At 39.9% G+C, this 18222-nt stretch overlaps 1 protein-coding gene and 1 long non-coding RNA gene across 2 annotated transcripts in view; one reads left to right on the top strand and one right to left on the bottom strand.

The window, feature by feature from the left end:
- il1rapl2 (interleukin 1 receptor accessory protein-like 2) overlaps nucleotides 1-18222 on the bottom strand; it is a 1327545-nt gene that overhangs the window by 872308 nt on the left and 437015 nt on the right. The window lies entirely within an intron of this gene.
- On the top strand, nucleotides 7362-8884 carry LOC117520997. The gene is made up of 3 exons (XR_004563843.1): nucleotides 7362-7466; nucleotides 7533-7534; nucleotides 8623-8884. It is a non-coding gene; the product is annotated as an uncharacterized LOC117520997 (long non-coding RNA).

The raw sequence follows: 18222 nt of genomic DNA, 5'->3' as shown, positions 1-18222 counted from the left end.
TGTTTCTTTCTCTTTTTGCTCTGTATGCACCACTCTGCATTTAATCATTAGTGATCGATCTCTGCTCCCCTCCACAGCATGTCTTTTTCCTGGTTCTCTCCCTCAGCCCCAACCAGTCCCAGCAGAAGACTGCCCCTCCCTGAGCCTGGTTCTGCTGGAGGTTTCTTCCTGTTAAAAGGGAGTTTTTCCTTCCCACTGTAGCCAAGTGCTTGCTCACAGGGGGTCGTTTTGACCGTTGGGGTTTTACATAATTATTGTATGGCCTTGCCTTACAATATAAAGCGCCTGGGGGCAACTGTTTGTTGTGATTTGGTGCTATATAAAAAAAATTGATTGATTGATTGATTGATTGGTGTTTACAGATAAATGTGCTTTTGTAAAACATTCGATTTTTTTTATTTGTAAAAAAAAGGCATTTTCAAAAAAAAAAAAAAGCCAAGTTATAATTAGATAACCGTCTGATATAACCTGTGTAAAAAATAAAGAATAGAACACTGTCTTGATCTACTGGTGCCAGACGTTCAGTACTTAAGCTGGGTTTACACTGTGCGAATTTTGGCCCTTTCTCAGCTGATTTTTCATTTGTGTGAGAATTTTTTGGATCGCACCAAGTTTCAGGTTAATCGGGCATCATGCATCGTGTAGTATACATGGAGTAACAAGCTGCGTTTAACATCTCACGACCACCTCCTGATCGCCGATCGTATGGTTGGATGAAAGTCAAACCTGTTTGATATTATTCTGGTCGGCTGGCGTGAGGGTATCCTGCTGCTTAAGAGCTACAAGCATCCAACCACTCGCACTGTGCATGTGCAAACACTGCAGATCTGTCTTGTAATGCTTTTTTTGTTGTTGTTGTTTTGTTTTTAAACTTTGATACTCCCATCGATAGTTTTTGTAAATTAAGTTTGAAAAAAGCTTACGTTTTGCTTCTGGAAACATGAGTCCGACGTGTGGTTTTTGAACGTACAATGTGTGTGAGAACATAAATCGGGCACTCTGAACTTTTACACAATGCGGTTCTGTGGTACAGTTTGAACTGAACCGGATACAGTGATTAAAAATATCATACAGTGTCTGCCTAGCTTCAGGACGAATACTGCCATGAACTGCCATGAACACTACTGGCCAGTAGATGGCAGTAGAGACTGTGAAAACTTGCCAAAACAAAATTCTAGATAATCCGTGTCTGCTACATTTAAGATGCGTGGAACTGAATAAACGCAGACACAATAACGTCTATAAACCCAGAGAATATATTCACAAGAGTTTTAGGCACTAGAGTTTAATGTTGTTGTCTGTGGAGCCTGAACAGAGTGTCTGAAATGCAGTTGTCCTGTCGTGAACGTACTATTACTCTATCCTACCCATAATGCATCTGGACACAGCATGTCCACACTAAAACCTTAAAAATTAGTGCATTACTTTAAAACTAAAACATATATCTGATATTTTCACTTTATAAAACTTCAGACATGACATTAATTTAAATAACTTGTCCAAAATTAGTTTGGTTAAAAGTTGAACCATAAGTTAAAAACGTTTGCCTCTGGATGACTTGGGTGATATTGCCAGCATATCAGTATGGTGTTGAAGGAATTTTTTTCTTTTTTTTTGTGACCAGTTTTCCTTTGTCTGCAGAAGATAGAGCAGTTTCTCCTAGAAGCAGCTCTCTTCTGTTTGCAGAGGGTAGAACTACACATCTGCTATGTAACTTTTAACAGGTAGGTGCTCAACTTATTTTAAATTTTAAAAATGTTTGTAGTTGTTTACTACATTAACGGTCTAAAAATTATCGGACGAAAATTTATCGGAAGATAATTAGTATGATAATGTTTTTTAAAATTATCTAAAAAGATAATCCAATAATGAAAACACTATCTTCAATAATTATCTGTTATCGGATCATCGGAACTGTGCCCACCACTGGTGTTAAACACTATTTCATTCTTAAAAATAGCAAGACATGGTAAGTAGGATTTTACTTATGTTTTCTTCTGACATTGCAAAAGTAAGGTCCTATGGCATCTCTGCATTTTCACTCAGGATCTTCAGGTTAATTTGGTACAAGTTTTAACCTGATGCCCTTCCTGTTGCAGCTCCACATGAATGGACTATGGCCACCAAGGTCTTGAAGTGGGCACATTCTGCTCTGGAAATAAGCACTCTTACTGCCTGGTGACCACACTATGCTGAAAAATATAAAAATAAATGGCAGTATGTTTTTTTTTCATCTTGTAATGCCACACAAAGTGAGATACTAAATCCATCAAAGTTCTTGTTTGTTTCCAGAATGCTCAGGGCAGAGTCACTAGATGTAATTTACATGATGACACAGGGATGTGTAAATTTAATGAAAACTGGCTTTTCATGGATGATTTTGCAGCATGGCTTCAACGAGTCCAATTGTTCTGTGTTACTATAATCATTTTGCCAAATTGTGTTGGTTTTATTCTTTCTTTCACTTTTGGTTATTGTAATATTGGTTTTAACATTCATTCTGACTGGAGGTTAAAAAAGTCTTAAATCTGTCTTGCACACAGTAGGGGGGAACTTAAACATGCTCATGGAGTGTTGGAACTTTACAGTCAGCTCTCACTCTTGTGATTTGTGTCCAAATGCAGTTTTTTTTTTTTTTCTAAAATTGATGTCTTGCGTACAACTACATATATTGCAATGTTTTTTTGTACCACACTTTCTGTTCGGTATTAAAATGGGCTTATGTTGTAGCTAGTAGTCTTGAATGTGACAATATGGAACACATTGCATAATAAGTACACCACCTATACTCAAACAAAGCCAAAGCACCTGACACAATGAAAGGCATGGTACTTTCAAATATCTGTCAAAGGTTAAAATGACTCTTATCAAAGCTTACACAGTTTTCCAGATGACTGCAGTACAGTTCATGCTTACTGAAAGAGGTCACTTATCATAATATCAGATTAAAAGCCTGCCGCCATCACGCCCTGCAATATTTTTAGACCTATAGTGCCAACTTAAATTGCATGTAAAATAATGGATGCAATTTCTCCAAAGTACTCCTCTGTTACTAGCTGTCTCTGTCCTCTGCAGTTCAATTGTAAGATTAACATGGACACAGTCTTAACAATGCCTCAAGAGACAGACAACAATTATTAAACATATCCTCAGATTTGACTTCTGCTTTTAATTAGAAGAAAACTGGCATTTTGCTGAAACTATTGAATGACTTGGATGTCAACAGATGACACTGTCTGGTGTTTTATTGAACAGTTTCAGTGGATCCATATCAGAAGAACAGGGCCTTATTAGTAGATGAACTCTTCAGTGACTGTTATATTCACAGCTGTGTGTATACTTACGCCAATTTTTAAGTAAAAGCTAACAAATTACACACTTTACATAGAAATATTCATATGCACAGATCAGGGGCGTAGGCAGAAATCATAAAACGGGTGGGCCCAGAAAAAAATCAGACGGGCCCAACCTTTGGGGTTGTAGGTAAGGTGTAGGTATTATAATACACCGTTTGAAAAAGTATGCCTCGTTTGGACATCGCAAGCAACGCTATCACTTAGCCTACACCACTGGCAAAGTGAGCACACAGATGTGACACGTCAGACACAAGTACTCTTCATGGATAATGCACGCTGCAGTGCAGCGCCACACACACACACACACACACACACACACACACACACACACACACACACACACACATTCAGCGCAAGTCTGGTAGCCTACTTGGCTCGGCCTAAACCCAAAACGTCAATAGGTATTTAAATAAGGCATTGTTTCAAAAATGAATTCCAAGTTTAATGATGAACACATCTCAGCCAACTGCACAGACGCTGTGTGCAGAGTTACACAGACGCAAAGTGTCAGACACAAGCACACCATGGACAATGCAAGCAGCAACGCAATGCTTAGTCATGTAAAGTCCTTTAAAATAAAAACTCAAAATATATCCGCAACATGAAAACAGGTTGGCTCAGCGGCCAAATTATGAAACTGATAAACAGTGGAAACCATTAATTAAAAACCATCAGAACGGACACCAACATGATTCGTGGCAGTTGCAATATAATATTAACAATTAGGCCTGTTTAGAAGAAAAAGTAATTAATGGTCTCACACTTACATTTGATGAATCCTTTTAATGCTACAGCAGGAGACGACGGGGTTTTTTGTTTAACTCACTTATCACGTCATCATAGTCCAATGATTCGGTCAGTTCTCTTTCAAGGGAAAGCACAGAGAGTGCATTCAGTCTGTGAGTCAACATGGATGTTCTGGTGGACGTTTTTATCCAATTAACAGTAGAAAACAGCCGTTCCACAGTGCATGTTGTTATTGACATTGTGATGAGGGCCCGCAGAAGACTATTTATTTGAGGAAAAATGTGGTCCCTCGTTTATCGCAGGAGTTACGTTAAAAAATAACCCGCGATAAACGAAATCCGCAACGTAGTTAGCGCTATTTTTTACAAGTATTATAGATGTTTTAAGGCTGTAAAACCCCTCACTACACACTTTTCTCAAACAGGCATTAACATTTTCTCACTTTTCTCTCTTGTGTAAACACTCTCTTTTTTCTTCTGGGCGAGAAGATTATAAACAGACACACAGAACACAATGCGCGTACTCTCCCTTCGCTCACTGCCTCCAGACGTACGGATGTGGGACCCGCAAAAAATCCAAATCCTCTCTCGGTGGTCACGGAGCTCTGCGGCTGCGATCAACATCCGCATCAAAACAGCGAGCGTAGTCTCTGGACATGTTGCCAGATTTGGCGCAATTCCGCACAGCAGACAGGAGGGCGGTGTGAGTGGCCCGCTGCTGCGTTTACCGAGCCCGCAGAAAGCGCATCGGAGGCAGTGAGAGCAATTGCGGTGATGCCGACCGGCGCCGCGACCAGCCCGCCTGATAAGGACGCAGAACACAATGCGCCGTAAAAAAAAAAAGCATGCAAAATTGCACTAAAAAAAAATCTGTGAAACTGCGAGGCCGCGAAAGGTGAACCGCGTTATAGCGAGGGACCACTGTACTCTGAAAATGAATTAATAAAAATCACAGAAGATGAACCAGATTTTTTTGACAAAATTTATTATTTGCCGCTCAGTGTTAATGCAATACCATATCATAGGAATACAATGAGGCAACAACAGGTGACTGTCGAGTGTCGACTCAGCCTTCTCATTGGATGGGGCGGGCCTGGCTGACAAGTGGGCGGGCCCAGGCCCACCCTTGGCTACGCGTAAGGCACAGATTATGCAACAGATCTGGGCATATGGATGGTTGATAAATGAGAGCCCAGTATTTTTTCCTCAAAGTTGTGGTATTTAAAAATGCTTCCTTCAGTTTCTGAAAATCTAACCTATTTTGTTGAAACTTGTTGGTCGTGCATCCAGTGACAGACAAGAAATATGAGTCATCAAAGTCCATACAATAATCACCTCTTGTGGAAGGACATTGGTAATGTTACTGAAGCAGCTGTACTGTTCACGTACACACCAGTATCAACACTGACTCAATGCCTAGAAGATGAGAGGAAAAACTGCACACAGACAGACACACATAGATACACAATACTAACAGTGAGTCATTAATGTATCCAAAGACAAAGATTTCGATGAACAGCACGCTGACATCTGTGATTCGGAATTGACAAATGAGGCTGTTTGTTCTTTCATAGAAAAAGGAAAGAATGATTTTCCGATGACAAGCTAAACTGTTGCATCTCCAAATGTTTCCTTTGGCACAAATCAAAATGAAAATGAGACTTGATTATCTGGAGATAACAAGATGAAAAAACATTTCTGTGAGAGTTAAAGTTTGTACACATTTCTCAACCGTGATCATTATGACTCTTGAGGTTTTCCCAGGAAACAACAGCAATTTGATGATCCCTGAAGGGTGTTCACATGTTTTTTACTGAGTCATGCATTGTTAAACATAAGGAAGGAAGCTTTGAATATTAGTATTTGCTCATGAAGATATATATTCTATGTTTTTTGGCTTCTCTGCCAGTAATCTCTCATAATATGCAAAAAAAAAACAAAAACAAAAAAAAAAAAAACAGACCTGCACCACAGCTGCAGCCAGCAGCCTGTGACTGGTGGCAGCGACAATAAACTAAAACTAATAAAAATAAAAATAAAACTATCACTCAAAGCGGCCACACCCCTAAGATGTGAAGGTAACTGTGTTTTGTTGCATAGTGAAGGTGATAGTCAACATGACGATGATGTTTGAAAGACAATCAATAGCTATCTAAATGTTACTATTGGCTTTGACTGAACATGCATTTTGATGTTAGCAGTTTATTTTTCTTCAACTTGCTTCAGCAGAGTGCTGAGCAATAGTACATTCAAAGACAATAGCAACCAAGGGAAATCAGGGCACGGTGAATCATGGGACACAGTGAATCAGTAGATATATCTGCAAAACTACAAATATATTTGCAGTGGGTATGCCATATTTTTATGCATAAAGACACCCCCTTATTAATTAGTGTTTTGTTTTTGGCTACATTAAGGGTAAAACTAAGTGGCAAGTGAAGTCAGCTTTTCCTATCAAAGGTAAATTTTGTGGATGTCAGTGTCTTTGTATTTATTTCTCACAACAGAGGAAAGGTAGCCCAAAAAACTTATTACTTAGAAGACTATCCCGTCCAACTGATGAGCATGTGTTATGTCTTCTCCAGACTTCTCCAGCTATTTGATAACATGACTCATGTGTGTCACATGTATCCAGGGCACAGTGAATTGGGGCACAGTGAATCAGTCTAGACCAGGGGTGGCCAACCAGTCGGAGACCAAGAGCCACATTTCTTACTGGGTTACAGCAAAGAGCCACTTCAGCACACGGGCACATGAACATGGGCACACAAACACACACACACACACATACACACACCTCTGCTCAGTCAGATTAATTGTAAATACCCCTACAATAGTAAGACGACAGGCCAGCAACATCATACACATCGGCACACCCCCCCAACCATCTCTTCCTCTCCCTCACTCTCTCTCTCACACACACACACACACACACACACACACACACACACACACACACACACACACACACACACACACACACACACACACACACACACACACACACACACACACACACACACACACACAGGCTCAGCCAGACTGATGTCACTCCAACATGATAACAAATAACAAATGCCCCAAACCAACATGATAATGACATATTTACTACAGTACCAAGACCACAGGCCAGTCATTTTTCAATAATCAATATAGTGTGCACTTACTATGCATGTTGCTTAGTGGGACTTCTGGTATTCCTTCCCTTGAACAATCCTCCTCAAATCTGGCTCGTACTCCGTTGTTGCCACTCGAAGCAATTCTTTCACATGGATGTCAGTCATAACAGAGCGGTGTTTTGATTTGACATATTTCATGGTAGAAAACACAGACTCACAGACGTACGTTGAGCCAAACATTGACAGTATTTTAAGTGCAGCCCTTTTGACATTGGGGTATTTTTCCATTGACACACTTTTCCAGAACTCAGTGGTCCCTTCCCTTAAAGCAGGTTTCAGTTGGTCCTCCTCAGCGAGATCAATCATCTCCAACTCAGCGGCTGCCTCATCTGCGACTAAAGGGGCTTTCAAACAGTCCGTATCCGCATTAAATGGGTCGACGAGGAACATGATCTTAAATCTCCCTTTTGAATATGCGCCTTGAACAGCTTCAGTTTGATGACAAACGCAAACACACTTTGCACCAGATCAGGCAGCACTTTCATTTTACCCTGCAGGGTAAGGTTCAGTCTATCCAAGTGGCCCAACATGTCGACCAAAAAGGCCAAATCCAAAATCCATTTGGCGTCCGAGAGCTGGGGATAGTCCTTGTTCTTCTCTTCCATGAAGAGTTTCACAGCATCCAAAAGTTCAAAGAAGTGAGAGAGTACCTTTCCCCTTGACAGCCACCTCACGGTGCAGTGTAGTGGCAGGTCACCTGGAAGCTCTTCGTCCAGCTCAGCGATGAAATTCTTGAATTGCCTGTGATTAAGAGCATGTGTACGGATGTAGTTGACGATTTCCATCACAGGTTTCATGATGATTTAGACACGAGTTGCTCCCTATGGATGATGCAGTGGAAATTCCAAAAGTCGGGAAATGTTTCGTCGGCTTTGCACAGCCCCACGAGCCCGTTTACAGATCCGATCATGGATGGTGCACCATCCGTGGCTATTGCGGTTAGCTTCTGTAGGGGCAGTTTTGCTTTCTCAAATGTAGCCATCATTGTTTCTTTCACATCTATGCCACGGGTTCGTTCTTTCAGTGGCACAATATCCAGGAGTTCTTCTTTGATCACACATTCCTTTGACACAAAGCGTGCAAATATTGCCAACTGAGGCTTGTCTTGTATGTCACAACTCTCATCCAATGCGACACTGAAATACTCGCATGCTTGAAGGTCAGAGTGCAACTGTGATTCAATAACTGTGTTAATGTCTGATATTCTGTGTTCAACAGTGTGGCGGGACAGTTGGAGGTCTGATGCCATGCGTTTTAGTTTGTCGTTTTCAGGAGACAAGATTTCAACAGCGTCAATTATGCATTTTTTAACGAACTCCCCTTCGTTGTATGGCTTTTTAGCCCGTGCAATGTTCCAAGCCAGTTTATACGATGCAAGTGTTACTGTCTCTGACTGCTTCGTAAATTTTTTGAAAACCTGTACCTGCTTTTCTGCCTGACTTTTCAAAGTGGTCAGCTTGTGCTTGCGAAGTTCAGTCCCTTTTGGAAATTCCTGGTCAATGTTAGCGTGGAGTGAGCTGAAGTGACGCTGAAGATTTGAAGCCTTGAAATGCACCAATGACGACTGACATATAAGGCAGAATGGCTTGCCATTACGTTCGACGAAAAAATATAAATTCTCCCACTCTGTTAGAAACGTCCTGTTTTCATCTTCATATTTTCTTTTTGCAGTACATTTTTTCCCTGCCATTTTGAGATCTGACAGAAGATCGACCCCCTGACCTTCTTCTTCTTCTTCTTGCAATTTTTCTTTTTGCACCTGCGCATTTGCCATGATCTCGAAATACCGTAATGAACCCAAGTGAAGCACATTCAACAAAATTACCGTATTGAACTTAAGCGTAGCGAACACGCACATAAATACACACACAAACACAAACTTGGACATGAACGTAAGAGCCGCATGACACCAGGCAAAGAGCCGCATGCGGCTCGTGAGCCGCGGGTTGGCCACTACTGGTCTAGATGCTTATTCATTTATTTTTCCATGTATTATTTCCAGTGGTGGGCACAGTTCCGATAATCCGATAACCAATAATTATTGAAGATAATGTTTTCATTATCGGATTATCTTTTCAGATAACTTTGAAAACCATTATCAGACTAATTATCTTCTGGTAAATTTATGTCTGATAATTTTTAGACCGTTAACGTGGTAAACAACTACAAACATTTTTAAAATTGACTCTTATAACATTTAAAATCTGTTGAACACTTACCTGTTAAATGTTTTGCAACAGATGTGTAGTTCTGCAAGAAGAGGAGAGCTGCTTCGAGAAGAAACCGCTCTATCCTCTCCAGGCAAAGGAGAACTGGTCACAAAAAAAAAAAAACTCATTTCTTTTAACCCATACTGATACAATGGCAATATCATCCAAGTCATCCAGAGGCATACAATTTTTAACTTATGGTTCAATTTTTAACCAAACTAATTTCGGACAAGTTACTTAAATTAACGTCATGTCTGAAGTTTTAGAAAGTGAAAATATTAGATATGTTTTAGTTTTAAAGTAATGCGCTATTTTTTAAGGTTTTCGTGTGGGCATGCTGTGTCCAGGTGTATTATGTATATAGGACTGAGCATTTGAGACACTCTGATCAGGCTCCACGGATAACAGCATTAAACTTTAGTGCCTAAAACTCTTGTGAATATATTCTCTGGGTTTATAGACGTTATTGTGTTTGCGTTTATTAAATTCCACGCATCTTAAATGTAGCAGAGTAGCAGCAGACACAGATTATCTGGAATTTTGTTTTGGCACATCTATACTGCCATCTCCTGGCCAGTAGTGTTCATGGCAGTATTCAAACTGAAGCTGGGTTGATATTTTCAATCACTATACTCGGTTCCAGCTCAAACTGTACCACAGAACCGCATGGTGTAAAAGTTCAGAGCGCACGATTTATGTTCTCACACACATTGTACGTTCAAAAACCACACCTCGGTCTCGTGTTTTCAGAAGCAAAACGTAAACAGGAGCTTTTTTTTCAAAGTTAATTTACAAAAACTCTTGATGGGAGACATCAAAGTAAAAACAAAACAACAAAAAAACAAAAACAAAAAATACATTACAAGACAGGTCTGCGGTGTTTGCACATGCACAGTGCGAGAGGTGGTCGTGAGATGTTAAACGCAACTCATTACTCCATGTATAGTAAACGATGCAGGACGCGAGATTAGCCTGAAACTCGGTGCGATCCAAAAAATTTTCGCACCAATGAAAAATCAACTGAAAAAGGGCCAAAATTCGCACTGGCACCAGTAGATCATGGCAGTATTCTGTTTATTTTGACACTGGTTATATCAGACAGTTATCTATTACAACTTGCTTTTTTTTTTTTTTTTTTTGAAAATGCCTTTTTGGATATTTTACAAAAGCACATTTATCTGTAAACACCAACACATGGCACACCACACATTAACGGGTTGGTTTACATAACCAATCAGCTTTAGTAGAGGCACATTTTACCCAGAATGCCATCTGTCTGTGTTTGTTACAAAACTTCAGAGTTAGTGCATTATTCAACATGGAAAGATACAGTTGGGAAAATAAGTATTTGACCCCCTGTCAGTTTTGCAGGTTTTCCCACCTACAAAGAATGGAGGGGTCTGTAATTTTTATTGTAGATACACTTCAACTGTGAGAGACAGAATCTAAAAAAAAAAAAAAAAAAAAAAATCCAGAAAATCACATTGTATGATTTTTAAATAATTAATTTGCTTTTTATTGCAGAAAATAAGTATTTGACCCCCTACCAACCAGCAAGAATTCTGGCTCTCACAAACCTGTTAATTTTTCTTTAAGAAGCCCTCTTATTCTGCACTCTTTACCTGTATTAATTGCACCTGTTTGAACTTGTTACCTGTATAAAAGACACCTGTTCACACAATTAATCACACTCCAATCTGTCGACCATAGCCAAGACCAAAGAGCTGTTTAAGGACACCAGGGACAAAACTGTAGACCTGCACAAGGCTGGGATGGACTACAGGGCAACAGGCAAGCAGCTTGGTAGAAGACAACAACTGTTATGATTATTTATTAGAAAGTGGAACGAACACAAGATGACTGTCAATCTCCCTCAGTCTGGGATTCCATGCAAGATCTCACTTTGTGGGGTAAGGATGATTCTGAGAAAGCTCAGAACTACACAGGAGGACCTGGTCAATGACCTGAAGAGAGCTGGGACCACAGTCACAAAGATTACATTAGTAACACATGATGCTGTCATGATTTAAAATCCTGCAGGGCAGCAAGGTCCCCCTGCTCAAGCCAGCACATGTACAGGCCCATTTGAAGTGCACCAGTGACCATCTGGATGATCCAGAGGAGGCATAGGAGAATTCATGTGGTCAGATGAGACCAAAATAGAGCTTTTTGGAATCAACTCCACTTACCATGTTTAGAGGATGAGAACAATCCCAAGAAAACCATACCAACCGTGAAGCATGGGGGTGGAAACATCATACTCTGGGGGTGCTCTTCTGCTAAGGGGCCAGGACGACTGCACCGTATTGAAGGGAGGATGGATGGGGTCATGTATTGTGAGATTTTGGCAAACAACCTCCTTTCCTCAGTAAGAGCATTGAAGATGGGTCATGGCTGGGTCTTCCAGCATGACAATGACCCAAAACACACAGACAAGGCAACTAAAGAGGGGCTCTGTAAGAAGCGTTTCAAGGTCCTGGAGTGGCCTGGCCAGTCTCAAGACCTGAACTCAATAGAAAATCTTTGGAGGGAGCTGAAACTCCAAACCTGAAAGATTTGGAGACGATATATATGAAGGAGTGGACCAAAATTCCTGTTGCAGTGTGTGAAAACTTAGTCAAGAACTACAGGAAACGTCTGACCTCTGTAATGGCAGACAAATGTTTCTGTACCAATTGTTAAGTTCTGTTTTTCTAGGGGGTCAAATACTTATTTTATGCAATAAAATGCAAATTAATTATTTAAAAATCATACAATGTGATTTACTGGATTTTTTTTTTTTTTTTTTTAGATTCTGTCTCTCACAGTTGAAGTGTACCTATGATAAAAATTGCAGACCTCTCCATTCTTTGTAGGTGGGAAAACCTGCCAAACTGACAGGGGGTCAAATACCTATTTTCCCCACTGTATATGTTATATCTTAACTTTGCACAAATGACAGAATTGACATTAATGGAGTTATTCTATCAGTATTCATTTTTTTTACACCAAACTATAAGTCAGCATTGCTTTATTTTCCAAGATCTCCGCCTGACGGCAGCGTTGTGACTGAGTAGAGAGTTGAGCTTTGTCGCTCCTCTCAGCTGTGTTTGTGCTGGAAGCCATGTAGTAAACTGGAGCTTCCAGCAGGGGGCAGGACGCTCAAAGACAGAATTTCTGACTCAATGTTTGGGTCTGTGGTCGCCTTTGATGCTTTCAGAAGCGATCATGGTGTTAAACTCAAAATCAGCTTATTAGTAGTTGCAACTGTACCGGAGACAATATTGGAATTTATCGGTTATCTGTAACTTCCGATACATTTTGGGGTGGTTTATCGTTTTATCTGATTATCTGTTATCAAAGTAAATTTTTTGGTTATCTGTGCCCACCACTGATTATTTCTATATTTTGTGTATATAAACAACTGTTTTCACATTTGAACAGAAATTATGACAGTTGTATTCATAACAGTTTCTAAAGGACTTATATCACTATATAAGACACTCACACATTACATAGCTGGTTTGCTGGATTACAGTTTGGATATGCATCAGCATGTATTTAATCATTTTGAACAAATCTTTATATCAAGTGTTTTTTCATTATATTCTAAGTAGATTCACTGTGCCCCGGACACTGATTCACTGTGCCCCTTGAATTGGTGTCCTAATGTATTTACGCTGCCACAAACCATTTCTGATCCACTGTTCCACGATTTCCCCCACTGGTTTCCCACAAAAATGACAGCACTCATGGTCAGTATTTAGTCTGTCAGTCTCTTTCAAACAGTTCCATCTCTGACGAATGTGGTCGCTGCATTTGTTTTTTTCTTTTACTTATTTGGATTGTACGTTCTAACCAATCTTCATCAGCCATCAGTAATTTGGAATTTGCTTCAGACTGTATTTGAAAGAAAGAACTGAGTTTGAAGGTGGCATCCAGTGTGAATGCTGTTGCCCTATATGTCACTTGTCTATCAGATTGTAGAACATTTGCTGAGCAGTTCTACACTTGATGGGTACTTGTGAGCCTGAATACAGAAGTCAGGAAGACGAGTCCGTCTTAACTAAGCACTGAACTAACCTGCTTAAAAGACCATTAGAGCTTACTATCTTCTTAAATATTTTGAAAACTAGACATGCACAGTTAATGTACATGTGGTGTGTCCATGATCTTCAGAGAGAAAGATCATGGAAACTCTTCAAACCAATCATCCTTAACCTGCTGCGCAAACAATAGCTGTGTCATCAATGTCACATTTTTAAGCAGTTGTTATGCTGTTATATCCCATATTCTAATCCATTTACGTTTTTCTGCAAATCTGATTGGGTAATCGTGTGAGATTTCAGACCATATAATATCGGGGTAATGCTGGAAAAAATATTTGACCATTTAAAATTTGGATGTATTACTTCATGCCCTGACTGGTGTACAGATGAGACGTCATTCCTGTCGACAGGCCAGCCGTCCATGCAACTTTGCATGTGCGCGCATGCGCAATATTGTCGTGACGCGGATTTATGCGAAGAGAGACACAATTCAATAGAACACCAGCTGCGTGCACTGCTACGAAGATGTCATAATAGTGCTGTTAGCTGAGAGCGAGAGAACGTAGCATACTGACGCCACTGCCGAAATGGGTGAATTTAAGCTACCATACGAAAGTACTGATGTGGATTCTGACACAGAATTACCGTTTCACATTTGATGGATTTATCCACGCCCTGACCACTGTTGGAGCAACGCTGCCTTGACGGTAAGCCTCACCGACCAAATTACCAACAAAAAAATAAACTGTGCAAACAATGGAATTGGATTACAGTGAGAATACCCCCCCTTGTGTCTGATGATTTACAGACGTTCATGCTGTTATACAGTTGCAAATATCCGTTTTACCAACGACACGTCAATTTGTGACCGTATAAACCAGCATGAAAGTCTGCAAATCATCAGACACAACAGGGTTATTCCCTAATTTAGATGTTACAAATATCTGTTGTTTGCTTCCTGCAAAATAGCTCTTCATTCATTCACTGTGCCAATATTTTCCCATTTCAGTAAGATGAGCCGATACTTAGCAACACGAAGAAATTAGTTCTGTACAGCTATAGAGGGGGACATGTTTAAATGGAATACATCTGTATGCTTTTTAAAAGATGTCAAAAGACAAAAAAAAAAAAAAATCATGAAGATAGAAAGATGACTGGATGGCTCTGAAGGCAAAGACAAGCTGCAAGAAGTGACATTTTGAGATGACTGTGATGACTCACTGTGAATATGTGCCTGTATGCACATGTATTTAGATGAAAGTAGGACCTTTTGAAACCAGTTAAAAAATCCAAAATTTGTTTGACAGAACATAATTCACTTGAGTCCACACAACTGTACATTTCATGTTTTCTTTTTCTTGCTCCTGTTTGTTTTTTTTCTGCTTCTTTCTCTTCATGTGTTGCTGATCAGTCAGATTCGCAGTCTGACAGACTTCCTTCATGTGAGTTGGACACAACAGCTTGGTGCATTTTTCATTGTGACATTAGAGGGCACTGCAAAAGTACTGATGTAGTTGCACTACAAAAACTTCAGCAAAAGCTGGAAGCATGTTTTTGTTTTGCTACTTGGTGATAGAGTCTTGCTTTTTCCAAAGTTTTGATGCCTGTTCATCTATTCTGTAACAATTTCAATGGACCACCTCTCAGCCAATCAGCACCCAGTACTCAAGAAGTTAATGTTTCATTCACCACTTCACAATCAGTAAACTTGGGTGCAATTCAAATAATCTTTTCAGAAATTGGAGTTTAAAATTGGGGCTGCAAGATCGATAAGAATCAGTATAATATATATAGCCGGTGCGGTGCGGCGGCACAGGAAAAACACCTCCGTGTTGATAACCATTTGTAAAATCCAGACGGCTTTTGATGGCTTTCAGTGGAGTGAGTATATGAGAAATTGTTTAACAGCTGGACATGTTCCAACTTGTCCTTAAGGCTTCCAACAGAGGTGTTTTTCCTGTGGCGGAGCGTCGCGGCGGCTGCGAGCCGACGCTGCAATCTGTCCGCATGTCTTTCATTAAAAAAATCTCCTTTAACAGTGGAATATCCGGATAAAATGCTGAAACCGACTTCTTCTGAAACTTCTCTGTTCTCTCACGACGTCCTGGATCAATAGAGCCTGAAATGTGGAGGTTTTCAGCTTGAAACAGGCTGACGACAGCACCTGAGAGCACTGCGCGACGTCTCGCAAAGCGACAGTATCACCTCAAAATCTCTCATCAGCCGTTAAAATTTTCACCGAAAACCAGCTTAATTTTTCGAACCGTGTCCACTTCGATGTGTCTCACAGGTTTAGAAAAAATTTTGATCAAACAAAGCGCCAGTCTCTCAGCAACTTCTCAGACAAAGGAATTCCAACGAGGGGCTGGACGACTCCTCCCACAAGGAGTGCTCACAGGCGAATGACGTCACCGACAGGCGTGGAAAAACTCACGCATGGGCACGAGGGTTCAAGCATGTCTGACGTAAAAAACATATGAATGAAATCCATATAGTTTTTGAAAAAAATAAAAAGGACCTACACTTTATTGACAGACCTCGTGTATATATATATATATATATATATATATATATATATATATATATATATATATATATATATATATATATATATATATATATACACACAACCCCTGGCAATAATTATGGAATCACCGGCCTCTGAGGATGTTCATTCAGTTGTTTAATTTTGTAGAAAAAAAGCAGATCACAGACATGACACAAAACTAAAGTCATTTCAAATGGCAACTTTCTGGCTTTAAGAAACACTATAAGAAATCAAGAAAAAAAATTGTGGCAGTCAGTAACGGTTACTTTTTTAGACCAAGCAGAGGGAAAAAAATATGGACTCACTCAATTCTGAGGAATAAATTATGGAATCACCCTGTAAATTTTCATCCCCAAAACTAACACCTGCATCAAATCAGATCTGCTCGTTAGTCTGCATCTAAAAAGGAGTGATCACACCTTGGAGAGCTGTTGCACCAAGTGGACTGACATGAATCATGGCTCCAACACGAGAGATGTCAATTGAAACAAAGGAGAGGATTATCAAACTCTTAAAAGAGGGTAAATCATCACGCAATGTTGCAAAAGATGTTGGTTGTTCACAGTCAGCTGTGTCTAAACTCTGGACCAAATACAAACAACATGAGAAGGTCGTTAAAGGCAAACATACTGGTAGACCAAGGAAACTGGAGGAAACTGGAGTCAACGTCTGTGACCGAACTGTAAGAAACCGCCTAAAGGAAATGGGATTTACATACAGAAAAGCTAAACGAAAGCCATCATTAACACCTAAACAGAAAAAAAAAAACAAGGTTACAATGGGCTAAGGAAAAGCAATCGTGGACTGTGGATGACTGGATGAAAGTCATATTCAGTGATGAATCTCGAATCTGCATTGGGCAAGGTGATGATGCTGGAACTTTTGTTTGGTGCCGTTCCAATGAGATTTATAAAGATGACTGCCTGAAGAGAACATGTAAATTTCCACAGTCATTGATGATATGGGGCTGCATGTCAGGTAAAGGCACTGGGGAGATGGCTGTCATTACATCATCAATAAATGCACAAGTTTACGTTGATATTTTGGACACTTTGTTATCCCATCAATTGAAAGGATGTTTGGGGATGATGAAATCATTTTTCAAGATGATAATGTATCTTGCCATAGAGCAAAAACTGTGAAAACATTCCTTGCAAAAAGACACATAGGGTCAATGTCATGGCCTGCAAATAGTCCGGATCTTAATCCAATTGAAAATCTTTGGTGGAAGTTGAAGAAAATGGTCCATGACAAGGCTCCAACCTGCAAAGCTGATCTGGCAACAGCAATCAGAGAAAGTTGGAGCCAGACTGATGAAGAGTACTGTTTGTCACTCATTAAGTCCATGCCTCAGAGACTGCAAGCTGTTATAAAAGCCAGAGGTGGTCAACAAAATACTGGTGATGTGTTGGAGCATTCTTTTGTTTTTCATGATTCCATAATTTTTTCCTCAGAATTGAGTGATTCCGTATTTTTTTTCCCTCTGCTTGGTCTAAAAAAGTAATCGTTACTGACTGCCACAATTTTTTTTTTTCCTGATTTCTTATTGGTGTTTCTTAAAGCCAGAAAGTTGCCATTTGAAATGACTTTAGTTTTGTGTCATGTTTGTGATCTACTTTTTTTCTACAAAATTAAACAACTGAATGAACATCCTCCGAGGCCGGTGAGTCCATAATTTTTGCCAGGGTTTGTATATGTAGCCCTATGTGGCAATTTGCTGACAGATGCAAAGGGGTCCGCTAAATGTACGCATTCATTTTTTCGAACATTCGGTGCAGAACACTGGAAACAGTGCACTTGACGCAGTGCTCTATGTAAGTCTATGCAACACTCCACTACTGTATGCAGGTCTACGCAACACTGCACAACACTGCTGTACACCAAGCCTCCGCAATTGTACAACCCCTGGCAAAAATTATGGAATCACCAGCCTCGGAGGATGTTCATTCAGTTGTTTAATTTTGTAGAAAAAAAGCAGATCACACACATGACACAAAACTAAAGTCATTTCAAATGGCAACTTTCTGGCTTTAAGAAACACTATAAGAAATCAAGAAAAAAAGATTGTGGCAGTCAGTAACAGTTACTTTTTTTAGACCAAGCAGAGGAAAAAAATATGGAATCACTCAATTCTGAGGAAAAAATTATGGAATCA

This window comes from Thalassophryne amazonica, chromosome 11 (genome assembly GCF_902500255.1).
Source record: "Thalassophryne amazonica chromosome 11, fThaAma1.1, whole genome shotgun sequence".
Taxonomy (NCBI): domain Eukaryota; kingdom Metazoa; phylum Chordata; class Actinopteri; order Batrachoidiformes; family Batrachoididae; genus Thalassophryne; species Thalassophryne amazonica.
Note: the sequence above shows the minus strand (reverse complement) of the source record. Positions and strands in the feature narration are given on the sequence as shown.